This window comes from Bos javanicus, chromosome 9, assembly GCF_032452875.1.
Source record: "Bos javanicus breed banteng chromosome 9, ARS-OSU_banteng_1.0, whole genome shotgun sequence".
Classification (NCBI taxonomy): Eukaryota; Metazoa; Chordata; class Mammalia; order Artiodactyla; family Bovidae; genus Bos; species Bos javanicus.
In genome coordinates, this window is record NC_083876.1 from 4,558,067 (window position 1) to 4,582,742 (window position 24,676).

The window sequence follows — 24,676 nt, forward strand, 5'->3', positions numbered from 1 at the left end:
GCATTATAGAACAATGCAAATGTGTTGTTTTCAAGTTACAGAATCTAAATTTTTTCAGGAAAATTATTTAAATGATTACTATTAAAATTACAAGCATGTATATGACTAGTATGGAGGAAGAATTGATCATCCACTCCAGTACACTCATCTGGAGAATTCCAGGGACAGAGGAGCCTGATGAGCGTCAGTCCATGGTGTTACAAATAACTGGACACACATGAGTGACTAATGCACACACACATGTAAGCAATAACTGCAGGAACAGAATTAAACCTCATATTCATGTTGAACTTTACGTTTTTCTGTTTCTAATCTTTAGTTTGTTTAATCATTCTCTTGATTTTGATAGTAAAAGCCCTCTTATATAATCAGTATAATTGACTACACAGGTTGAAATCATACTATTATTAAGGAAATACTATTATTCACTCCTAAAAATAAGCAAACTGGGATATATACATTTTACACTGAGAATTTTTTTTTTAATATATGAGCATATTTTCAACTGCAATGCAAAACAGGAGATGAAGAATAACTTGCAGAAAATAAAGAACACCCAGTATAGTAATTATATTACTCAATGACAGAGAAATTCAGGAGCAGTGGAAAATGTATGATACTAGGAAGGATGGTAATTGCTATGGTATGCTGAGTTCTGTATATTTATTTCCTCAAATGCACCAAATAAAATATGATCAAGCTATCAAAAACAAAGGGCATGCATTTTAAAGTGGTTTAAGTCAACATAAGAAATTTTATGAAGTCATCCTTATTTATTTTTGTAACAGACCTTCAAATTGGCATATCCACAGAGTGTGTCAAGACAAGAGGAAAAGATATTTTTTTCTGGGCTTCCTTATTTATCAACTAAAATGACTTCTACTCTTCAATCTGCCATCTGTTGTGCTATAAATATAACAAGTTTAAACATCTTTATTTTTTGTGTAATTATGATTTCTTTGAAGTGTGGTTTCTGTTTCAATGTCAAAAAGTACATTCAAGAAATGTTTTTGTTTATGGTGTATTTCTGAGTAGTTAATGATTATTTTGCAAAGATAAAAAATATCATCCTAAAATTACTTTAGTATATTAAGGGATCCTGGATGACCAAAACAATTTTGAAAAGTTGGAACACTCACTTCCTGATTTTAGAACTTACTGCAAAGCCTAGAATCAAGTCGTCACATACATGGTCAAATGATTTTTGACAAGGGTGACAATGTAGGGATAAGATGGTCTTTTCAACAGTGTTGGGAAAGCTAGATATCTATGTGGAAAACAATGATCTTTAATTTTTATCTTTTTTTTTCTTTTTTTCTTTTTAGGCAACCAGATTTAATAAATATTTCTCAATTGTTTTTGGTTTTGTTTTATTAATTCCTGCTCTAACCCTTACTGTTTTCTTTCTTTTCCTTGCCACTGGTTTCCTTTGCTTTTGTATTTTAGTTTTTTAAGTTATAAATTGTGACCAGTGATCTTTCTTCTTTCAAGATTGTTTTGGCTGTCCAGGTTATTTATCCTATAAAATATGTGTGTGTGTGTGTGTGTGTGTGTGTGTGTGACTCATTATTATAGCTCAGCTTAACTGGTGAATTCTAACAAATACTTAATGAAAAATAGCATATATTCTGCATTATCACTTTTTTCTTTGAATTTTATTGAGATGTTAGTTTAAGGTTTACAGCACAATTATTTGGTTTGCATATATCATGAAATGATTACTAAAATAATTTTAATTAGCATCTGTCATCTCATAAAGATACAAAATAAACAGAAAAATAATTCACTTGTAAGGGGAACTTTTAAAACTCACTCTTTACAACTTTCATATTTAACATGAAGCACTATTAATTATATTAATCATGTTACACATCATATTCGTAGGACTTTATTTTATAGCTAGAAATTTGACATTTCCTCTCACCCCATATCCTACTCTTGTAACTACAAATCTAATCTCCTTTTCTGTGAGTTTTACCAGGGTCCAGCCACGGTGGATCCAGGGAATTCGAAGGGGAGATGGCTTTGGCGATCAGGATATGACAGAATTAAAGATACAAAGAGTGGTTAAATAAGGATAGCTCAGTGAGAAAATTCAGTGGAGAAAAGAGTCTGAATAACTTGGTTTACGTGGAAAGCTAATAAAATTCCAAAATAAGGAATTTGCGTCACCTACGTAGGCCACAGGCGTCCTCCCATTCTCCCGAAAGAGAGGAGACCCTAAGGCCTTCCCAGTCAGATCTTAGAAGCCCAGGCATAGTTAGTAGGCTTGACGAGCCTCCACGTTCCAGATGGGAATTCAGCCAGAAGGTGAGAGAAAGAATGACATGGGGAGACCAAGTTTTGGTGAACAAGGCCCGCACTTTAATTTCCAAAGTAGTTTTTATACCTTAAGTTGTGCATAGAGGATAATGGGGGAAGGGGTAAAGTCAGCAGTAAGCCAGGCTTTCTTCCTGCAAACTTGTCATATGCAAAAGTTTGGGTGAATTACATCATCTTCTGGCCTGGAGGCCTGTCAACATTTTAAGATCCTTTTTTCAGAAAACTTATTTTTCTCTAAAAGTGATTATTCTAAAGTCAGGCACCACCCTCCAAAAGCATTGGATAAAGTTGCATTCCTATAGGGCAAAGGTGTGGTGGGCTATAACAAGAAAATAATTAACTCAAGGGTCCAAGGTTACAAACATTAAAGCTACTACTTACATTCCTATATACCAATTATATTAATCAATACACTGCCAGGGACACAGTAGGTAAGGGATATGGAAACTTAGCAACAAACATTGGCCCAACAAGTGAAAAACCCTTCACCAATACAATTTCTAATCAATCTTTTAACTGCTCAAAGGAATCTGTATTTAGACAGTTTAGAACACCTTATGCCTCTCACGGTTGTGAACTAAAACACTCTTGTCATGCCCAGTAACTTTATTAACTGGAGCTGTAAGTTAACTCTTTTTCAGAGAGAGAGATGGTGGTGGATAGCCCCGCGTAAAGTCAGAGGTGTAGGTGAGAACACAAAGCAGTAAAGTAGGCAGACTCTGGTTTTGGGGGTAGATGCTCGAGAATTTCCAGGGGGACTCCTGAGGCTCAATCCTGCCTTTGCGTATGCCAAGCTTGCTTCCTCATGACCTTTGCCACGGGCGAAGTTCCTCACACTGGCTCCCAGCAGAGTTTGTTGTCTGTTTGCTTGTTTTTGAAGTTTAACTGGCTTATAAAACATAGTTAATTCCTGGTGCACAGCATAATGATATCATATTTCTATACATTTGCAATGATCGACACAATGTCTAGCTACAACCTGTCACTGTGCAAAGATACAACTTAATTATTGACTGTATTCTCCACACTGTTATTTCATATCCATGACTCATTTATTTTGCAACTGGAGGTCTATACCTATTAATTTCTTTCAACCTATTTTTCTCATCTTCCTCTCCCTCTCCTCAGGCAGTCACATGTCTGTTCTCTGCATCTATGAGTCTACTTCTGTTTTGTTGTATTTGCACATTTTTTTATATCACATATAAGTGAAATTATGCAGTGTTTTTCTTCCCTGTCTGATGCATTTAGTGTAACATAATACTTTAGATCCATTCATGTTGTCAAAAGTGGCAAGATTTTATTTGCTTTAAGGTAAGAATTGGAACATTAAGAAGGCTGAGTGCTGAAGAATTGATGTTTTTGATCTGTGTTGCTTGAGGACTCTTGAGAGCCCCTTGCACAGCAAGGAGATCAACCCAGTCAATTATAAAGAAAATCAATCCTGAAAAATCATTGGAAGAATTTATCCTGAAGCTGAAGTTCCAATATTTTGGCTACCTGAAGTGAAGAGCGGACCTATTGGAAAAGACCCTGATGCTGGGAAAGATTGAAGGCAGGAGGAGAAGTGGGCAACAGAGGATGAGATGGTTGGATAACATCACTCACTCAATGGATATAAGTTTAAGCAGACTCCAGGAGACAGTGAAGCACAGGGAATCCTGACATGTTACAGTCCATGGGGTCTCAAAGGGTCAGATACAACTGAGTGACTGAATAATAACAAGGGCTCAGTAATCTTCCACTCTTTGTGTGTGTATGTCTCTCTCTCTCTCTCTCTCTCTCTCTCTCTCTCTCTATATATATATATATATATATATATATATATATATATATATACATACACACATATATGTGTGTCTGTGTCTGTGTGTATAGATTTTGTGTTCAATTATCTATACAAAGTTTTCTTGCCTGGAGAATTCCATGAAGAGAGGAGCTAAGAGGGCTAGACTTAATGGGGTTGCAAATAGTCTGACACCACTAAGCCACAAACACTTTCACTTTTTCACATATAAATATTATATAGATATAGATATATATGTACTTTCAGTTCAGTTCAGTTCAGTTGCTCAGTTGTGTCTGACTCTTTGTGACCACATGGATTGCAGCAAGCCAGAACTACCTGTCCACCAGCAACTCCCTGAGTTTACCAAAACTCATGTCCACTAAGTCGGTGATACCATCCAACCATCTCATCCTCTGTCATCCCTTTCTCCACCCATGCTCAATCGTTCCCAGCATCAGGGCTTTATCAAATGAGTCAGCTCTTTGCATGAGGTGGCAAAAGTATTATAATTTCACCTTCAACATCAGTCCTTCCAATGAACATTCAGGACTGATTTCTTTTATGATGGAAAGGTTGGATCTCCTTGTAGTCCAAAGGATTCTCAAGAGTCTCCTCCAACACCACAGTTCAAAAGCATCAAATTTTCGGTGCTCAGCTTTCTTTATAGTCCAGCTCTAACATCCATATATGACTACTGGGAAAACTGTAGCCTTGACTAGACGGAACTTTGTTGGCAAAGTAATCTCTCTGCTTCTTAACATACGGTCTAGGTTGGTCAAAACTTTTCTTCCAAGGAGTTAGCATTTTTTTTTCCCCCCATGGTTGCAGTCACCATCTGCAGTGATTTTGGAGCCCCCCCCCTTCCAAAAAAAAAAAAAAGCCTACCACTGTTTCCACTGTTTCTCCATCTATTTGCAATGAAATGATGAGACAGGATGCCATGATCTTAGTTTTCTGAATGTTGAGGTTTAGGCCAACTTTTTCACTCTCCACTTTCACTTTCATCAAGAGGCTTTTTAGTTCCTCTTCACTTTCTGCTATAAGGGTGGTGTCATCTGCATATTTGAGGTTATTGATATCACTTCCGGCAATCTTGATTCCAGCTTCTGCTTCTTCCAGCCCAGCGTTTCTCATGATGTATTCTGCATATAAGTTAAATAAGCAAGGTGACAATATACAGGCTTGACGTACTCCTTTTCCTATTTGGAACCAGTCTGTTGTTCCATGTCCAGTTCTAACTGTTGCTTCCTGAACTGCATACAGGTTTCTCAAGAGGCAGGTCAGGTGGTCTGGTATTCCCATCTCTTGAAGAATTTTCCACAGTTTATTGTGATCCACACAGTCAAAGGCTTTGGCATAGTCAATAAAGCAGAAATATATTTTTTTTTTTTTTTTTTTCTGGAACTCTCTTGCTTTTTTGATGATCCAGCGGATGTTGGCAATTTGATCTCTGGTTCCTCTGCCTTTTCTAAAACCAGCTTAAAGAACTGGGAATTCACGGTTCACACATTGCTGAAGCCTGGCTTGGAGAATTTTGAGCATTACTTTACTAGCATGTGAGATGAGTGCAATTATGTGGTAGTTTGAGCACTCTTTGGCATTGCCATTCTTTGGGATTGGAATGAAAACTGACTTTTTCCAGTCTTGTGGCCACTGCTGAGTTTTCCAAATTTGCTGGCATATTGAGTGCAGCACTTTCACAGCATCATGTTTCAAGATCTGAAATAGCTCAACTGGAATTCTATCACCTCTGCTAGCTTTGTTCGTACTGATGCTTTCTAAGGCCCACTTGACTTCACATTCCAGGATGTCTGGCTCTAGGTCAGTGGTCACACCATCGTGATTATCTTGGTTGAGAAGCTCTTTTTTTGTACAGTTCTGTGTTTTCTTGCCACCTCTTCTTAATATCTTCTGCTTCTGTTAGGTACATACCATTTCTGTCCTTTATCTAGCCCATCTTTGCATGAAATGTTCCCTTGGTATCTCTAATTTTCTTGAAGAGATCTCTAGTCTTTCCCATTCTGTTGTTTTTCTCTTTCTTTCCATTGACCACTGAGGAAGGCTTTCTTATCTCTATTTGCTATTCTTTGGAACTCTGCATTCAGATGCTTATATATTTCCCTTTATCCTTTGCTTTTCACTTCTCTTCTTTTCACAGCTATTTGTAAGGGCCCCCCAGACAGCCATTTTGATTTTTTGCATTTCTTTTCCATGGGGATGGTCTTGATCCCTGTCTCTTGTACAATGTCACGGACCTCCATCCATAGTTCATCAGGCACTCTATCAGATCTAGTCCCTTAAATCTATTTCTCACTTCCACTGTATACTCATAAGGCATTTGATTTAGGTCATACCTGAATGGTCTAGTGGTTTTCCCTACTTTCTTCAATGTAAGTCTGAATTTGCCAATAAGGAGTTCATGATCTGAGCCACAGTCAGCTCCTGGTCTTGTTTTTGCTGACTGTATAGAGCTTCTCCATCTTTGGCTGCAAAGGATGTAATCAATCTGATTTTGGTGTTGACTATCTGGTGATTTCCATGTGTAGAGTCTTCTCTTGTGTTGTTGGAAGAGGGTGTTTGCTATGACCAGTGTGTTCTCTTGGCAAAATCTATTAGGCTTTGCCCTGCTTCATTCTGCATTACAAGACCAAATTTGCCTGTTACCCCACGTGTTTCTTGACTTCCTACTTTTGCATTCCAGTCCCCTATAATGAAAAAGACATCTTTTTTGGGTGTTAGTTCTCAAAGGTTTTGTAGGTCTTCAAAGAACCGTTCAACTTCAGCTTCTTCAGCATTGCTGGTTGGGGCTTAGACTTGGATTACTGTGATATTGAATGGTTTGCCTCGGAAATGAACAGAGATCATTCTGTCGTTTTTGAGATTTCATCCAAGTACTGCATTTCAGACTCTTTTGCTGACTATGATGGCTACTCCATTTCTTCTAAGGGGTTCCTGCCCACAGTAGTAGATATAATGGTCATCTGAGTTAAATTCACCCATTCCAGTCCATTTTAGTTCACTGATTCCTAGACTGTCGACATTCACTCTTGCCATCTCCTGTTTGACTACTTCCAATTTGCCCTAATTCATGGACTGAATAATCCAGTTTCCTATGCAGTATTGCTCTTTATAGCATCAGACCTTGCTTCTATCACCAGTCACATCCACAACTGGGTACTCTTTTTGCTTTGGCTCCATCCCTTCATTCTTTCTGGAGTAATTTATCCACTGATCTCCAGTAGCATATTGGGCATCTACTGACCTGGGGAGTTCGTCTTTCAATATCCTATCATTTTTGCCTTTTCATCCTGCTATTTACCTGGGGCCAAACTATGGTGGAGGCAATGAAGATAATGGTGACCTCCATCAAAAGATCCCAGGTATGTACTGCTACAGTCCATGTCCCCAACCCTATAGCAGGTCACCAATGACCCATTCCTTTGCCAGAGACTCCCAGACACCCACAGACAAGTCTCCTGTGGGGGTCACTGTTCTTTTCTCCTTGGTCATGCTGCACAATGTTCTGTTGTGAAGTTCTGTTAGCTCTATAGTGGGGTAAATGCGACTTTCTCCACGAGGCTTATACCATACCCAGGTCTGCTGCACCCAGAGCTCCTGTCCTTGTGACAGATCACTGTCGACCTGTACCTCCACAAGAGACACTCCAGCACAGTTCTGTCTCAGTCTCTGTGGGGTTCCTGGGTCCTGGTGTGCACATAGTTTGTTTGAGCCCTCTGAGTATCTCTGGCATGAATGGGGTTTGTTTCTAAACGTGAATTCACCCCTCCTACCATCTTACTGGGGCTTCCCCTTTGCCCTTGGACGTGGGGCATCACCTCACAGTCGCTCCAGTGCCTACCTCCTTCCTGGGGTTTTTCTGACCTTGGTCATGGGGTATCTCCACAGAGCAGCTGCTCCTGACCCTAGAAGTGGGGTATATCCTCTCCACTGCTCACTGTACTTTGTCTGTATCCAATTTCTATCAGTGAGAACTTATGTGGTTTCCATATCTTGGTTACTACAAATAATACTGCAATGAACATAGAGGTGGATATGCCTTTTTAAATTAGTACTTTCTTTTTCTTAGGACAAACATTCAGGAGAGGAATTGCTAGACCATATGGTGGTTCCATTTTTAATTTTTGAGAAAACTCCATACTGTTTTCCATAGTGATTGTGCCAATTTAAATTCTCATCAAGAGTGTATGGGGCTTCCCTGGTGGCTCAGAGAGTAAACCATCTACCTGCAATATGGGAGAACTGGGTCCGATCCCTGGGTCAGGAAGATCCCCTGGAGAAGGAAATGGCAACCCATTCTAGTAGTCTTGAGTGGGAAATCCCATGAACCAAAGAGCCTGGTAGGCTACAGTCCATGGGGTGTCAAAGAGTCGGATAGGACGGAGCTAATTCAGTTTCAGTTTTCAGTTTTCAAGAGTGTGTGAGGGATCGCTTTCTTTACATCCTTCAGTTTAGTTCAGTTTAGTTAAGCCGTGTCCGACTCTTTGCAACCCCATGAATCGCAGCACGCCAGGCCTCCCTGTCCATCACCAACTCCCAGAGTTCACTGAGACTCACGTCTATCGAGTCAGTGATGCCATCCAGCCATCTCATCCTCTGTTGTCCCCTTCTCCTCCTGCTCCCAATCCCTCCCAGCATCAGAGTCTTTTCCAATGAGTCAACTCTTCGCATGAAATCAACACACAGAAATTCCTTGCATTCCTATACACTAATAATGAGAAAATAGAGAAATTAAAGAAACAATTCAATTCACCTTTGCAATGAAAATAATAAAATACTTAGCAATATAGCTACCTAAAGAAACAAAAGATCTATATATAGAAAACTATAAAACACTGGTGAAAGAAATCAAAGAGGACACTAACAGATGGAGAAATATACCACGTTCATGGATTGGAAGAATCAATATAGTAAAAATGAGTATATTACCCAAAGTAATCTATAGATTCAATGCCATCCCTATCAAGCTACCAATGGCATTTTTCACAGAGCTAAAACAAATAATTTCACAATATGTATGGAAATACAAAAAACCTCAAATAGCCAAAGCAATCTTGAGAAAGAAGAATGGAACTGCAGGAATCAACCTGCCTGACTTCAGGCTCTACTACAAAGCCACAGTCATCAAGACAGTATGGTACTCTCACAGAGACAGAAATATAGAACAATGAAACAAAATAGAAAGTGTCGAGGTAAACCATGCACCTATGGACACCTTATCTTTGACAAAGGAGGCAAAAGCATACAATGGAGAAAAGACAATCTTTTTAACAAGTGGTGCTGGGAAAACTGGTCAACCACATGTAAAAGAATGAAACTAGAACACTTTCTAACACCATACACACAAATAAACTCAAAATGGCTTAAAGATCTAAATGTAAGACCAGAAACTATAAAACTCCTAGAGGAGAACATAGGCAAAACACTCTCTGACATACATCACAGCAGAGTCCTCTATGACTCACCTCCCAGAATATTGGAAATAAAAGCAAAAATAAACAAATGGGACCTAATTAAACTTAAAAGCTTCTGCACATCAAAGGAAACTATAGGCAAGGAGAAAAGACAGCCTTCAGAATGGGAGAAAATAATAGCAAATGAAGCAACTGACAAACAACTAATCTCAAAAATATACAAGCAACTCCTACAGCTCAACTCCAGAAAAATAAATGACCCAATCAAAAAAATGGGCCAAATAACTAAATAGACATTTCTCCAAAGAAGACATACAGATGGCTAACAAACACATGAAAAGATGCTCAACATCACTCTATCAGAGAAATGCAAATCAAGACCACTATGAGGTACCATTTCACACCAGTCAGAATGGCTGCGGTCCAAAAGTCTACAAATAATAAATGCTGGAGAGGATGTGGAGAAAAGGGAACCCTCTTACACTGTTGGTGGGAATGCAAACTAGTACAGCCACTATGGAGAACAGTGTGGAGATTCCTTAAAAAACTGGAAATAGAACTGCCTTATGATCCAGCAATCCCACTGCTGGGCATACACACTGAGGAAACCAGAAACGAAAGAGACATGTGTACCCCAATGTTCATCGCAGCACTGTTTATAATAGCCAGGACATGGAAGCAACCTAGATGTCCATCAGCAGATGAATGGATAAGAAAGCAGTGGTACATATACACAATGGAGTATTACTCAGACATTAAAAAGAATTCATTTGAATCAGTTCTAATGACGTGGATGAAACTGGAGCCTATTATACACAGTGAAGTAAGCCAGAAAGAAAAACACCAATACAGTATACTAACGCATATATATGGAATTTAGAAAGATGGTAACAATAACCCTTTGTAGGAGACAGCAAAAGAGACACTGATGTATAGAACAGTCTTATGGACTCCGTGGGAGAGGGAGAGGGTGGGAAGATTTGGGAGAATGGCATTGAAACATGTAAAATATCATGTATGAAACAAGATGCCAGTCCAGGTTCCATGCACGATACTGGGTGCTTGGGGCTAGTGCACTGGGACGACCCAGAGGGATGGTATGGGGAGGGAGGAGGGAGGAGGGTTCAGGATGGGGAATACATGTATACCTGTGGTGGATTCATTTTGATATTTGGCAAAACTAAAACAATTATGTAAAGTTTAAAAATAAAATAAATAATAATAAATTAAAAAAAGAAAATAAATAAATAAACTTAAAAGCTTCTGCACAACAAAGGAAACTATAAGCAAGGTGAAAAGACAGCCTTCAGAATGGGAGAAAATAATAGCAAATGAAGCAACTGGCAAACAACTAATCTCAAAAATATACAAGCAACTCCTGCAGCTCAATTCCAGAAAAATAAACGACCCAACCAAAAAATGGGCCAAAGAACTAAACAGACATTCCTCCAAAGAAGACATACAGATGGCTAACAAACACATGAAAAGATGCTCAACATCACTCATTATCAGAGAAATGCAAATGAAAACCACAATGAGGTACCATTTCACGCCAGTCAGAATGGCTGCGATCCAAAAGTCTACAAGCAATAAATGCTGGAGAGGGTATGGAGAAAAGGGAACCCTCTTACACTGTTGGTGGGAATGCAAATTAGTACAGCCACTATGAAGAACAGTATGGAGATTCCTTAACAAACTGGAAATGGATATGCCTTATGACCCAACAAGCCCACTGCTGGGCATACACACCGAGGAAACCAGAATTGAAAGAGACACGTGTACCCCAATGTTCATCCAGTCACTGTTTATAATAGCCAGGACATGGAAGCCACCTAGATGTCCATCAGCATACAAATGGATAAGAAAGCTGTGGTACATATACACAATGGACTATTACTCAAACATTAAAAAGAATACATTTGAATCCGTACTAATGAGGTGGATGAAACTGGAGCCTATTATACAGAGTGAAGTAAGCCAGAAATAAAAACACCAATACAGTATACTAACGCATATATATGGAATTTAGAAAGATGATAATGATAACCCTGTATGCAAGACACCAAAAAAGACATAGATGTATAGAACAGTCTTATGGACTCTGTGGGAGAAGGCGAGGGTGGGATGATTTGGGAGCATGGCATTCAAACATGTATAGTATCATATGTGAAACAAATCACCAGTCCAGGTTCACTGCATGATACAGGATGTTTGGGGCTGGTGCATTGGGATGACCCAGAAGGATGGGATGGGGAAGGAAGTCAGAGGGGGCGTTCAGGATGGGGAACACGTGTACACCTGTGGCAGATTCATGTTGGTGTGGCAAAACCAATACAATATTGTAAAGCAGTTAGCCTCCAAATAAAATAAATAAATTTAAATTAAAAAAAAGACAAAAATAACATAACTCATCAATTGTTGTCTTATTTTACAATAATGAACCTTAGAAATTGTGGGCAAACATATTGTATCATGTGTATCAAATCAGTCAACCCTAAAGGAAATAAACCCTGAATATTCATTGAAAGAACTCATGCTAAAGCTGAAGCTCCAATATTTTGGCCCCCTGATGTGAAGAGCTACTCATTGGAAAAGGCCCTGATGCTGGGAAAGATTGAAGGCAAAACAAGAGGGTGACAGGGGATGAGATGGTTATATAGAATCACCAATTCAATGGACATGAATTTGAGCAAACTCTGGGAGATAGTGGAGGACAGGAAAACCTGGCATCAGTCTGTGGGTTCTCAAACAGTTGGACCCAACTTAGCAAATGAACATCAGACATAACATCATGAAACTGACATTTTACACCAAATTGTGTCATTAAATAACCCAATACCATATACACTGCTTTTTAGACAGTTTTAAATTCTTCCTTGGATTGAAATTTAAAACAAATAAACAAACAAAATTCTACTAGAGAAACTAAGTAACACAAATAGATTGATTGATTTAATATTATCATGCATGCATGCTCAGTTATTCAGTCATGTCTGACTCTTTTGTGACTCCATGGACTGTAGCCTGCCAGGCTCCTCTGTCCATGGGATTTTCCAAGCAAGAATACTGGAGCAGGTTGACATTTCCTTCTCCAGGGGATCTTCCCAAACCAGGGATCAAACCTGGATCTCCTACATCTCCTGCATTAGCAGGCAGATTCTTTATGACTGAGCCACCTGGGAAGACCTTAAATATCAATATACATGCTTCTAATTTCATTATACATTATACATGTGTATACATTATTATTACAGTCATTTTTAACATTAATGTTTAAAATCAAAGCAAAATTTGATAAGAATGACTTGTAATTCTATAACTATATCCAAAGTAAATGTGTAGTGGTTAAAGGAATGATATTTTTAGTATTTGACAGCTATGCTATGCTAAGACACTTCAGTCGTTTCCGACTCTGTGTGACCCCATAGACGGCAGCCCACCAGGCTCCCCCGTCCCTGGGATTCTCCAGGCAAGAACACTGAAATGGGCTGCCATTTCCTTCTCCAATGCATGAAAGTGAAAAGTGAAAGTGAAGTCGCTCAGTCGTTTCTGACTCTTAGCAACCCCATGGATTGCAGCCTAACAGGCTCCTCCATCCATGGGATTTTCCAAGCAAGAGGTACTGGAGTGGGGTGCCGTTGCCTTCTCCGATTTCACAGCTATAGCATACTAAAGCACTTCTGTTCATAAGTGGCTATGAAATGTTCTAGGACATTAGTTTTCTAATTCAAAATATATATTGCTTTTTTAATAGTTTTGGGGAGTGGTGTCATTTTTGTACAATATAGTATCTGTTTTTCCTGTGTCCACTAAATTTCCCTTCTTCCACAAATATCTTTTGTGAATCTGCATAACTGAAAATGTCTTACCTTTCACTTTTTTTTCATATTTTATCATTCTTTAATAAATTGTAGTGTATGAAATAATATAAAGATTTTAATATTTAAATTCTCCAATATAAAGATATAATTCATTAAATCTGTAAATAGCCACAAATAGTAAATATAAATACATCTTATATTAGCTTCATAACTTTTTAATAAATAGGGAAAAAATAGAAATGTCCTCTATTGCTCTCCTTGGTCCATTTTCAGTGCTCTCTTTCCAAATATATGTTTAATAAATCTATAATTATATAGAATAATTTGTTATTATTACATAATTTAGTTGTCTCATCTATCTTTATAAACATATTGATACAAAGAGACTTAATTTATTTATTTTAATTGCTGTATTATAATTTATTTTGTTAGTATACCTCTCAGTATATCTACATCTCATCAGATGAACTTTTTTTCCAGTTTTTTTCTTTAGAAAGGATGATTCAATAAGTATCCCTACAAGGATTTTCTATGCATTTTTATAAACATTTATGTAGGTGGTATATCTAGAACTACAAGTTTATTCATGTTTAAAACATTTTGAATTATCTTAGAAATTCTCTGACATACCATACAGTGTATGCACCAATTTACTCTTTCCCAACAGAATAAGGGATCATGCATTTCTCCAAAACCTTTCTAATACGTTGGTCACCTTTTAAATTAATTTTATATTTATGGAATATAAATTTGTATCTCAATGTGTTTCTCTCAATTCCTTGTTTTTCTGATTAATAATGTTACTAGGTTGATGTGGATTGGGTCAGACAGCTCCAACTGAGGAGGTCAGTGGAGACTGGGCCCAGCAATCTTGGTCATTAGCATAGCAAGTAAAAATTTGCAAACTTCCATTTCAGGCTTAAGAGCAAAGCAACGTTTATTAAAGCAAAAATAAACTCTCAGAGGTAGAATGGGTTGTTTCTGCGTGGTAAAACCAGCTCTTCTGTGTAGACTTAATGGAGTTGTTCTTTGTTTTTTTGTTTGTTTGTTTGTTTTTTACTTTACAATATTGTATTGGTTTTGCCATACATCAACATGAATCCGCCACGGGTGTACATGTGTTCCCCGTCCTGAACGCCCCCCCAACGTCCTTCCTATATCATCAGTCTGGGTCATCCCAGTGCACCAGCCCCAAGCATCCTGTATCCTGCTTCGAACCTGGACTGGTGATTAGTTTCTTATATGATATGATACATGTTTCAATGTCATTCAGGATAGGTGCAATCATAATTGAGTGACAAGGAATCGCTATTGGATTGATTGTCTCCAGTTCTGTATCAAGTTCATTATTACACATGCCCTTACCCTTGGTTTTCTAAGAAAAGCCCACCCTGAGGAGCACAAAGGCACATGCACATTTCATTATAACATTAATTTAATGAGTTTGGGTTTAATAGTGTTCATATGCCTGCCTAATCTGAGCATGCACAACCAGGGAAGTTCTGTCTTGTCACTGTGCTCCCTTTCTTCAGGATAAGTTGTCTACCACCTGACTGCAGATTGAATATGACTTGATTATTTCCCTCTTTTGTTGTTGATGCTTGTTTGTTTTGTTGTTGTTTCTTTCTTTCTTTCTTTTTCCTGCCTCTGTCACCTCCCTGCTGCTCATGTCTGATTATCTAAAAATAAGATTGATCTCTTTTAATATGTTTGTTTTTTGTCTCTATTTAGTTCACATAATTTGATATTTGTGTATGGGTTGACTTGTTTCTGGTCATTTGTTTCAGTTCTTTTTATATCGTGGTTATTCTCTCCAACTCAGATGAGATAGCTACTTTAAAATTCAGCTACTTTTAACAAAGATTAAAATGGAGTCTTCCTTAAGCGCTTGTCAATCTCTGGCTACTGCTTTTCTTGATATCATTCTTCAGAGATCTATGCAATGCAGAAGTGTTAGGCTTGGTCTTCTTCAGGGGCTTTCAACAAATTTCACTGACTTCTGGATGTGCAGGAATGGACTGTCCTTTGTGTCTTGACTCTTTGCTCTGAATTTTCTCTTTACCCAGCTCTTGGGCAGTGGTAGTAGGGATCTGAATTTAAGAGTTGTGGGAAGAAAATAGCTTAGAGGTTAACTGAAAAGAAGTCTTCCTTACTGAGCAAAAGAAATTGATCCTATGTCAGTTGCTGCATGACATTATAAGGCATGCCCCCTATCAAAAAGCCAGCTGTAATAGCCTGGAATTTTGCTGCTTTTTCATGTCCACTATAATGGACTACACAAACTTCTTATTCAATGTTATTTTCTAAATATTTTAAATTATTTTGTGAATGCTTGAGTTTTACAGCAGTAGATAAAATAATACATTTAATAGAGAATTCTTTGTGAACTATTTGTCATGTTGATATAGTCTTTAAACTCACATAACAAAAATGAGTTAAAAACATTTAAATCATTTAATTTTGAAACTTTAGTCTTCTATATAATTGTGCAAGAGAAAAAGTAAAGACTCCTGTGTGGTCCCCTTTTACTACTAGCAAATAATGTGTTTTAAAAAATTAAATTTATTTATTTTAATTGGAGGCTAATTACTTTACAATATTTTATTGGTTTTGCCATACATCAGCATGAATCCACCACAGGTGTACACGTGTTCCCCATCCTGAACCCCCCTCCCACCTCCATTCCCATACCATCCCTCTGGGTCATCCCAGTGCACCAGCCCCAAGCATCCTGTATCCTTAATTGAACCTGGACTGGTGATTAGTTTCTTATAGGATATTATACATGTTTAAATAACAAATAATGTTTTTTTGCTAGCATTTCTATGTTAAATAAAAAGTAATTCAATGACACTTGTTAAAGATCATAAGGCAAACTTTATTTAGGCCCATCAGGGTAGATAGGGACCACTGCAGAGGGATATTAAAATAGGAGAAAGTTAGGCTCAGTTCCAAAAAATAGCACAAACAAGTGGGAATTTACAACCAAGGAGCAGTGTGGGAAGCAGTGAGTGGAAAATTATTAAGAGGAAACATCAGGAGTAAGAGGAAGGCTGTCTACACTGACCTAACAATTCTTGCTGAGGCCTAGAGTATGATGGAGAATGAACTTTATCAGATATAAAAGCTGACCATGTATTGAGATTTGAGGGTTCTATTTCAACTGACTTGGCAGGGATCTTGTTAAAACCAGATTTCACAAGGAAGTAAGTGCACAGATAGGCCAAGGAGAAGGTTTGGGAGCATGCCTAAGGTTTGGCCAAATGAAGAACCTCTGTCACTGGTAATCAAGTGTATGGAGGTTTGTCCCACACAAAGCAGTTTTCTGGGATATGAGATGGGTGTTCTGTGTCCTGTGCTTAGTCACTCAGTCGTGTCTGACTCTGGCTCCTCTGTCCATTGGGTTTCTCCAGGCAAGAATATTGGAGTGGGTTGCAATGCCCTCCTCCAGGGGATCTTCCCAAACTAGAGATCACACCCAGGTTTCCTGCATTGCAGATAATTCTTTACCATCTGAGCCACCAGAAAAGCCCAAGAATACAGGAATGGGTTGCCTCTCTTCTTGAGGGGAATTCCCTACCCAGAAATCAAACCAGGGTCTCTTGCATTGAAGACAGATTCTTTACTAGCTGAGCTACCAGGGAAGTCCAAGTGTCCTATAGTTCAATTTGATTTTGACTCAACTTCATAAACTCATATCCATGAGTTAAGGGCTTAGTCCCACAAGACTACCCTCAATTTAATCCACTTAGCATTTGATCTATTCTCTTCTATTTTACAAAGGCTTTTTTTCCCCCCCCTTTGGCCAAACAATATAATTTTATAAATACAAGAGCAATTTCACAAAAAACACTTTTATACATTTTTAAATAATAAGAAATATTACTTCTTAGTAATTGGAAGTTTCAGGTTGTCACCTGTATTTCTGACCTATTGACTATAAATCAGAGTTCTCACAGTCCCCTCCCGGGGTTCCATAATTTGTCACAATAGCTCACAAAATTCAGGAAAGCATTCATTTATTTTTATTGGTTAATAAAGAGCCTCTTGATTAAAGTAAAAGAGAGTGAACAAGCTGACTTAAAACTCAACAATCAGAAAACTAAGATCATGGTATCCAGGCCTATCACCTCATGGCAAATAGATGGGGAAACAATGGAAACAGTGACAGACTTTATTTTCTTGGGCTTCAAAATCGCTGTGGGTAGAGCCTGCAGCCATGAAATGAAAAGATGCTTGTCCTTAGGGAGAAAAGCTATGGCAAACCTAGACAGCATAATAAAAAGCAGAGACATGATTTTGCCAACAAAAGTCCATCTAGTCAAAGCTATGGTTTTTCCAGTAGTCATGTATGGATGCAAGAGTGGGACCATAAAAAAAGCTGAGCACCAAAGAATTGATACTTTTAAACTCTGGTGTTAGAGACTCTTGAGAGTTTCTTGGAGTGAAAGGAGAACAAGTCAATCCTAAAGGAAATCAACCTTGAATATTCATTGAAAGGACTGATGCTGAAGCTGAAGCTCCAATACTTTGGCCATATGAGGAGAAGAATTGACTCATTAGAAAAGCCCCTGAAGATGGGAAAGATTGAAGGCAGGAGGAGAATGGGACGACAGAGGATGAAATGGTTGGATGGCATTGCCAACTTGATGGACATGAGTTTGAGAAAGCACTGGGAGTTGGTGATGGACAGGGAAGCCTGGCATGTTGTAGTCCATGGGGTCATAGGGTCAGACACCATTGAGAGATTTAACTGAATGCTGTAAATGATATGATAAAGGATACTGATGAAGAGCTCCATGAAGAGTTGCATAGGACAGGGTTTGTAAGGGTCTTGAATGAAAGAGCTTCTGTTCCTGTGGAGTTGGGGTGCACGACCCTCCCGGTATGTAGGTGTGTTCACCAACCTGAAACTCCTCAAACCCGATACTATTGCGGTTTTAATGGAGGCTTGTCACAGAGGTATGATCAATCATTAACTCCATTTTCAGCTCCTCTCTCTGCGGAATGGGGGAAGTAGATGAAAGTCTCAAGTTTCTATTAATGGCTGGCCTTTCTGGTGACCAGCCCCCATGTAAGAGCCCACCAAGAGCTACCCTATACGACAAATGATATTCCTATCACCCAGGATATTCCAAGGGATTTAGAAGTTTGATGACAGAAGCTTCTATTACTCAGAAAATTACAAAGGTTTCAAGAGCTCTGTGTCAAGACTGAGGTCAAGGACTAAATGTTAGAGAGGAAGATTCTCCTAACCATTTCATTTTTCAAGTGTTTTAGGAGTTCTTTGTCAGGAACCACACACACACACACACACATATATATATATATCATAATATGTATAAGCAGTTTTGTGACTCTGTTCTAGTATTTATAATATTATATTGTTTAGAAAATAAAATTATTTGTAAAATAGAAGAAAAGGAAGTCAAATATTAAATTTATAGAATATAATTTCTTAATTTTATCTGTTCTCTGACATGAATATAATAATTGGAAAACAGTGTTGTTAAGTGTTCTTTCAGAACAAACTCAAGTTATTTATCTGCCTGGGAGGAGAAAATTTAATGTAGAATGCTTCTAGAGATACTGTTTTACTTCTCAGGTGAGAAGCTATTTGCAAACCCTGTTTCATCCTCAGTGTTGTGCTGGCCTTTAACCTTTCTAGGAGCCTCATCATCATCATTGTTTTCTCTGTCCCAGATTCCCTGCAAAAGTCACGCTCAAACTGATTTACAACTTTTGAATTGGTCAACCAAAACACGGTAGTGTGGATTCTCTGGCTTTAGACAAAAGAGATACGATATTCTGTTGTGTGATTTGTGCTTTAGAATCCAAACCAAATGTTCCAAGGAGTTAAAAATCTGTAACGAGAATGTTGAAAAGATTTGCCCTCCAAGTGCTGCTTAGCAATCTTAAACTACTTTGTTATTTCACTATCCACAATGTTGTAGTATAGTTTATAGGGTTTTTATTCCAGAGCTTTCAAGATGGGATTTCTACCATGTTTTGGTACATAAAAGAAAAAAATAAAAAGAGCATACCCTGTTTCTTCTTTATTATAGAACAACTCTATGTGCAGGCTTTCCAATAAAGCAGGAGGTAGACAAGGATGTCACAATCATAACCAGAAACATTTTTGCATCGAGTCTATATTAAAAACTACGTACATCCAAATTTGGTTTCAGCTTCATTATACGAAGTTAAAACTGTTTCCAACTTATTATTATAACAATTATTCATTTACTACTGAATCTCAAAATAGAATCCTGAATCTTAAAACAGCATGTGTTCTATTATTTTGTTATGTTTTTCACTTCCTCCATTGCTGACCATGTTTCTCAGTGACTTTTAGTTAACATTATTTCTCTATGCTTATATTTGTTCATACACAATGTTGTCTCTCTTCAAAATCATCTTAACATTCTGAAAAGATAAGCAAATATGGTATCACAATGGGAATTTATCATCTGTGAAATTAATAATTTCCATATTTAAACAATGAGTCTAAACATTCTCAGTACAGTTGATATTCAGGACTTTTAATTGGAAAAACTGAGAAAATTAATATTCTTAATGTAAAGAGATATTGCTCAATATAGATTGGCATATATAGATGGACATGTCTTCCTATTTTATATCTATAATGTTGGATGCAAAACAACAATAGGATTGCAGAAGCCTTAGCCTAATAATTATTTAAAAGTTTACCTAATTTTTACAACTGTTTCAAATATTTAACTTGCTACTGAACAGGAAAACATAAGACCATATTATATATATTTTTTAGAATTAAAATATATATGTTTATATTCATTAACTGACCCTAGCAGCAGCAGCTGTAGGTTATAGTTATAAATAAGAGCATGATTTATTTGCTTAAGGAGACTTTTGTCATTATCTTTCTTACAAACAGATATAACTTCAATAAATGAAATCTATGACTTGAATTGCAATATCTAAAAATGAACTAATACTTATAAAACACATTCAATGAGGAATTCCTTTACTTTCTTTCATTAAAAAAATACATTTATATAATCATTCACTAATTTTTTTTAGCAACTCACTTTCATTACATTTGGAACATTTTTACATAAAACTCATTTTTTTTCTTCTTGTAATTCATTAGTTTTAATGATTTATTTAAAATTTTTAACAAATTCACCTGGCAAAAACACACTGGGGCATAAATATAGTTCAATCTTAGTAATCTTAACTTTATGTCTTAAGGCTGTGTAACTACATAGAAAAACTGTAGAATTCTACTAGCTAAAACCATGCAGATTCCTGTAGGCATTTTCCCAATGGGTAGGATATTAAAATGCATGATAATTTTAGGGGATAGTTTGATGGAAATTAGTAACAATTATTTGAGTATATTGCTCCAATTAAAAGAATAATAGTCTTATGAATGGTAATTTTCTCCCAATCTTTAGTGTTTAAAGGAATTAACGTTCCCCCTTCAAATAATTTAAAAGTTGAATGATTGAATAAATAAATATTTCCACTATTCATCAGTCCCAGGAATGTCATTCAAAAATGCTGCACTTTGCTCACAAATTAGAAGTCTGCATTTTCCTCTCAGCAATTGACTTTGACTGGATAACTTGGTCCTCTAGTGAGCTGCTAGAAGAATGCGTGTTTGATCTAGTGGGACCTAAATACTGGGAGATTAGTTCCCTAATCCTAAAAAGCCCAGAGTAACCAAGGAACTACATTTCAGGCTGTTACCCTGGATCCCACAAGAGTCTTTGCATTGCTGTGCTCCCCTGAGTTGTCCAACAATAGAGGAGTTCTCCAGGGTTGTAGGGTAAAGGGTGGCATTGCAAGACATACTGTCACACAAGATTAAGAATAATGAAGTGTTACATGACTCAAGTGCTTGATACAGGAAGATGTAAAGTGTTCCTTTGAAAGTTAAAGTATTAACAAATAACTTTCCATAGTCTTTAATAGCCAAAGGATGAAATAGTGTCATATTATCAATAATAACCTACACTTTATAGGTTGCTGCCCTAATTTGCTCATCTACATTCTCAATGTAACACTCTCAAAGTAGTTTCAGGGATGCCAAGGAATTCCTCATGAAGGATTCTGGTCTGCCTCAAGTGTGATATAGTCCAGGTACAGCACCTTCCATGGCTGCACCACAATCTCCGACCAGATAACAGCACCCCATTACCCACTCCTGACAATTCTGAAAGCTGCCACCTCCCAATGCAGTTAGCTTTGGGGGAAAGTCAGGGGAGATTTTTCATTCCTATTAATATATTCTCTTAGTTAAGCATCAACTTAACGAGGTACATGTTCCAGTATCTTGCAAAGAGGGTTTAGGGAAATAGGTCTTCTCTTTCAATTTTTACTTATAGTCTTCTGTCTCATTAGGATGAAAACATTAATCAACTCAGAGGCTGAACATGGAGACAATCCAAATGGCATATAGCATGTCATGCTGATTGTTGGCTTTTTATAAATGGATTGGGCTAAAAAGCAAAATAAGCATGACAGAGGCAAAAACTTGCACATTCAAGCAATCATACTATGGATATACCAGTCATATGGATAATATTGTTCTCAGTGTGAAGATAAATTCATCAGGCTCATTTATCTTGATTCTATTAAACACTTACTTTATCTCTCATGAATGTTGTACAAGATTATTTCAAAATAAAGTGCTAAAAATGTAAAGTCTATGCCATCACATACTTAGCCCTGACTATATACTTATAAAACAAGTTTTAAGTTATATTTGATTTTATATTGACCTACCAAAAAAGGTGGGGATTTTAGTATAAGTGTTCTAATTAAATACATTTTAAGTGGGTTCATTCTGTATATGTCAAAGTATCTAGTTACACACCCTGAGAGACATTTGGGGCAGACTCCAAATTGTGCAAAACTGGCCAAAGGCCAACACAAAAGAGTTCTTAATCAGTGCTCCTTTGTCAAATATCATGCAGTTGTTCTGCTCATATAACTATGCCATTTAAAACCTTCCTTCTGTCATTTCAAATTGTGAACTTTGCATAAACCTACCTTGCTGAGCATTAAAAAGCCCTACTGCCCATTTACCTATGTCCTTAATAGGATCACCCTTTATGTTTCAGTTCATTGGTTGTAAATACACATTGGTCTGTGAAGGGAAAAGCCTCTGCTAATTGCCACTTGTCTTTGTAAGGTTGATTGGTGACTGTGTTACTCCCTACTTGAAAAGTCCTGAGGATAGTCTCTAGGACATTTGAGCAGGCAAGTTTCTAGATTATTGGGTCTATTTCCAATTGTTAAAACCCCTAATTTCTCCTTTCTCACTTGATTAATTTCAACTTCTGAGCAAGAACCTACTTTCCATAAAAAATATAGCTCTAACTTACTGAATAAACTCACAATTTTTACACCAACAAGATGATCATATTAGAATAATTGTTCTTTATTTTAGCCAATTAAATAAAAGACTAAAAGATAATTGCTACATTTGAAGTCATAAGACCAAAGTTTCAACTGTGATACTAGTAAATTGTGTGATTCTAGAAAGTCACTTAAACTCTTTAAAACTCAGGATATTCATCTGTAATAGAATAGGTTCGATAAGTATTTTTCAAATGGCTTCAGCAGGCAAAGAATCCTCCTGCAACACAGGAGACCTAGGAGATGTAGGTTAGATCCCTGGTTCAGGAAGATTCCCTGGAGAATGAAATGGCAACCCACTCCAATATTCTTTCCTGACAAATCCAATGAACAGAGGAGCCTGGCAAACTACAGTCTAAAAGGTTGCAGAGTCAGATGTGAGTATGTGACTAGGCATTCACGCATTGTATTTTTCAAGTCAATTTTTATTTCAGAGTGGTAAAACTCTTAAATTATATAATAGAGTACCTTGGAGTGAAGTGAAAAAATAAATGGAGAAAACGGAAGTACAATTTTCTTTCTTTGGTCCATAGACAATGGGTTGGATCATATGTTGAATGCAGTCTTGTATATGTAAACAAATTCTATGCCAGTACTGACCATTGTTAGTATACCATTCTTGATGCATACATGAATATTTGTTGCTAGTTTATCCACGTTCTTTCTAGATAAAAGAAAGTCTTTTGGAAAAGAGCTTTTGAATAAACCAGTAATGAAGCTTGTATCTACACAGCAGAGTAAAGTTGGCATTGGTTTCAAATTCTCCTAAACAATGTGCTTTAGATAAACGGGTTAATGAGGGCAAAACTACACTATTTGTAACATATTTCAAAGGCATTATTGAAATATCATTTGTCACTTATCATTTTATTTTCAAGTTGTTAAATACAGCACAAATTGGATACATTTATTAAAATTTAACTTAAACATGCCAATCTTTCTAAAAGATACCATGACACAGGCATACCAGTGATTTTGAGATAAAACTGAAACCAAAACTTGAAATTATATAGTCAGTTCAATAGACAATTATAGTGTTTCTGTTCTCCATCATATACATTTGTGTTACATATGATGACATATAATTATATGTAAACAATTGCGTATATGTATATATACTATTTTATATAGATAATCATGTCTATTCTCTCTCAGCTGAGTCATTACAACCTAGGTATATTTATGCATATTACTTTAGCTCACAGGAGTACACTTAATTTCATGAATGCTTATTTGTAATCTCTGTAATTCACTAATCTTTTTTCATCTTTTCTATGTATCATAAGTATACAAGGAAGCAATGTAAGCTGTAATTTTGCTCTCAAAAGAACATATTCAGTCCACAGGTTATTGAAATTCTAAGTGATTGTTTCTCTGTGTATGCATTCTTTCTTGGTCAGATAGACATCCTTGGAAACACATCCTGAGGAAATAGTGGCATCACAGTTTCCACAAGGCCCTTCATTGATTAGGGACTTTGCTAATTGGCAGTGGTGGGGATTTTGATTTTTGAATGAATCACTTTGAGTCCTTCTGTCACACAGTGTATACCTATAAACATTGTCAGTCAAAATAATGGAGCATAACACTACTCACAAAAGACTGGAAATGCACACATGGATAGATCAACATAAATCTATCTATGCTGTTAGAAAAGAGAATTCAAAGTATATAGATTTTCAGCACTGGACAGGATTTTAGAGATCAACCAGCATCTCATTTTACAGAGGAAAAAGTTAAAAAAAAAAAAAAAGAGAGAGAGAGAGAGAAAACAAAACAAAACAAAACAAAAACAAAGACACTGAGATGCTCTAGGTCAGTTAGCTAGTGGCAACAGGAAACCCTGGTCTCCTGATTCTTAGTCTATTGCATTTTTCACTTCATCTGCTGCACATTCTGACAGT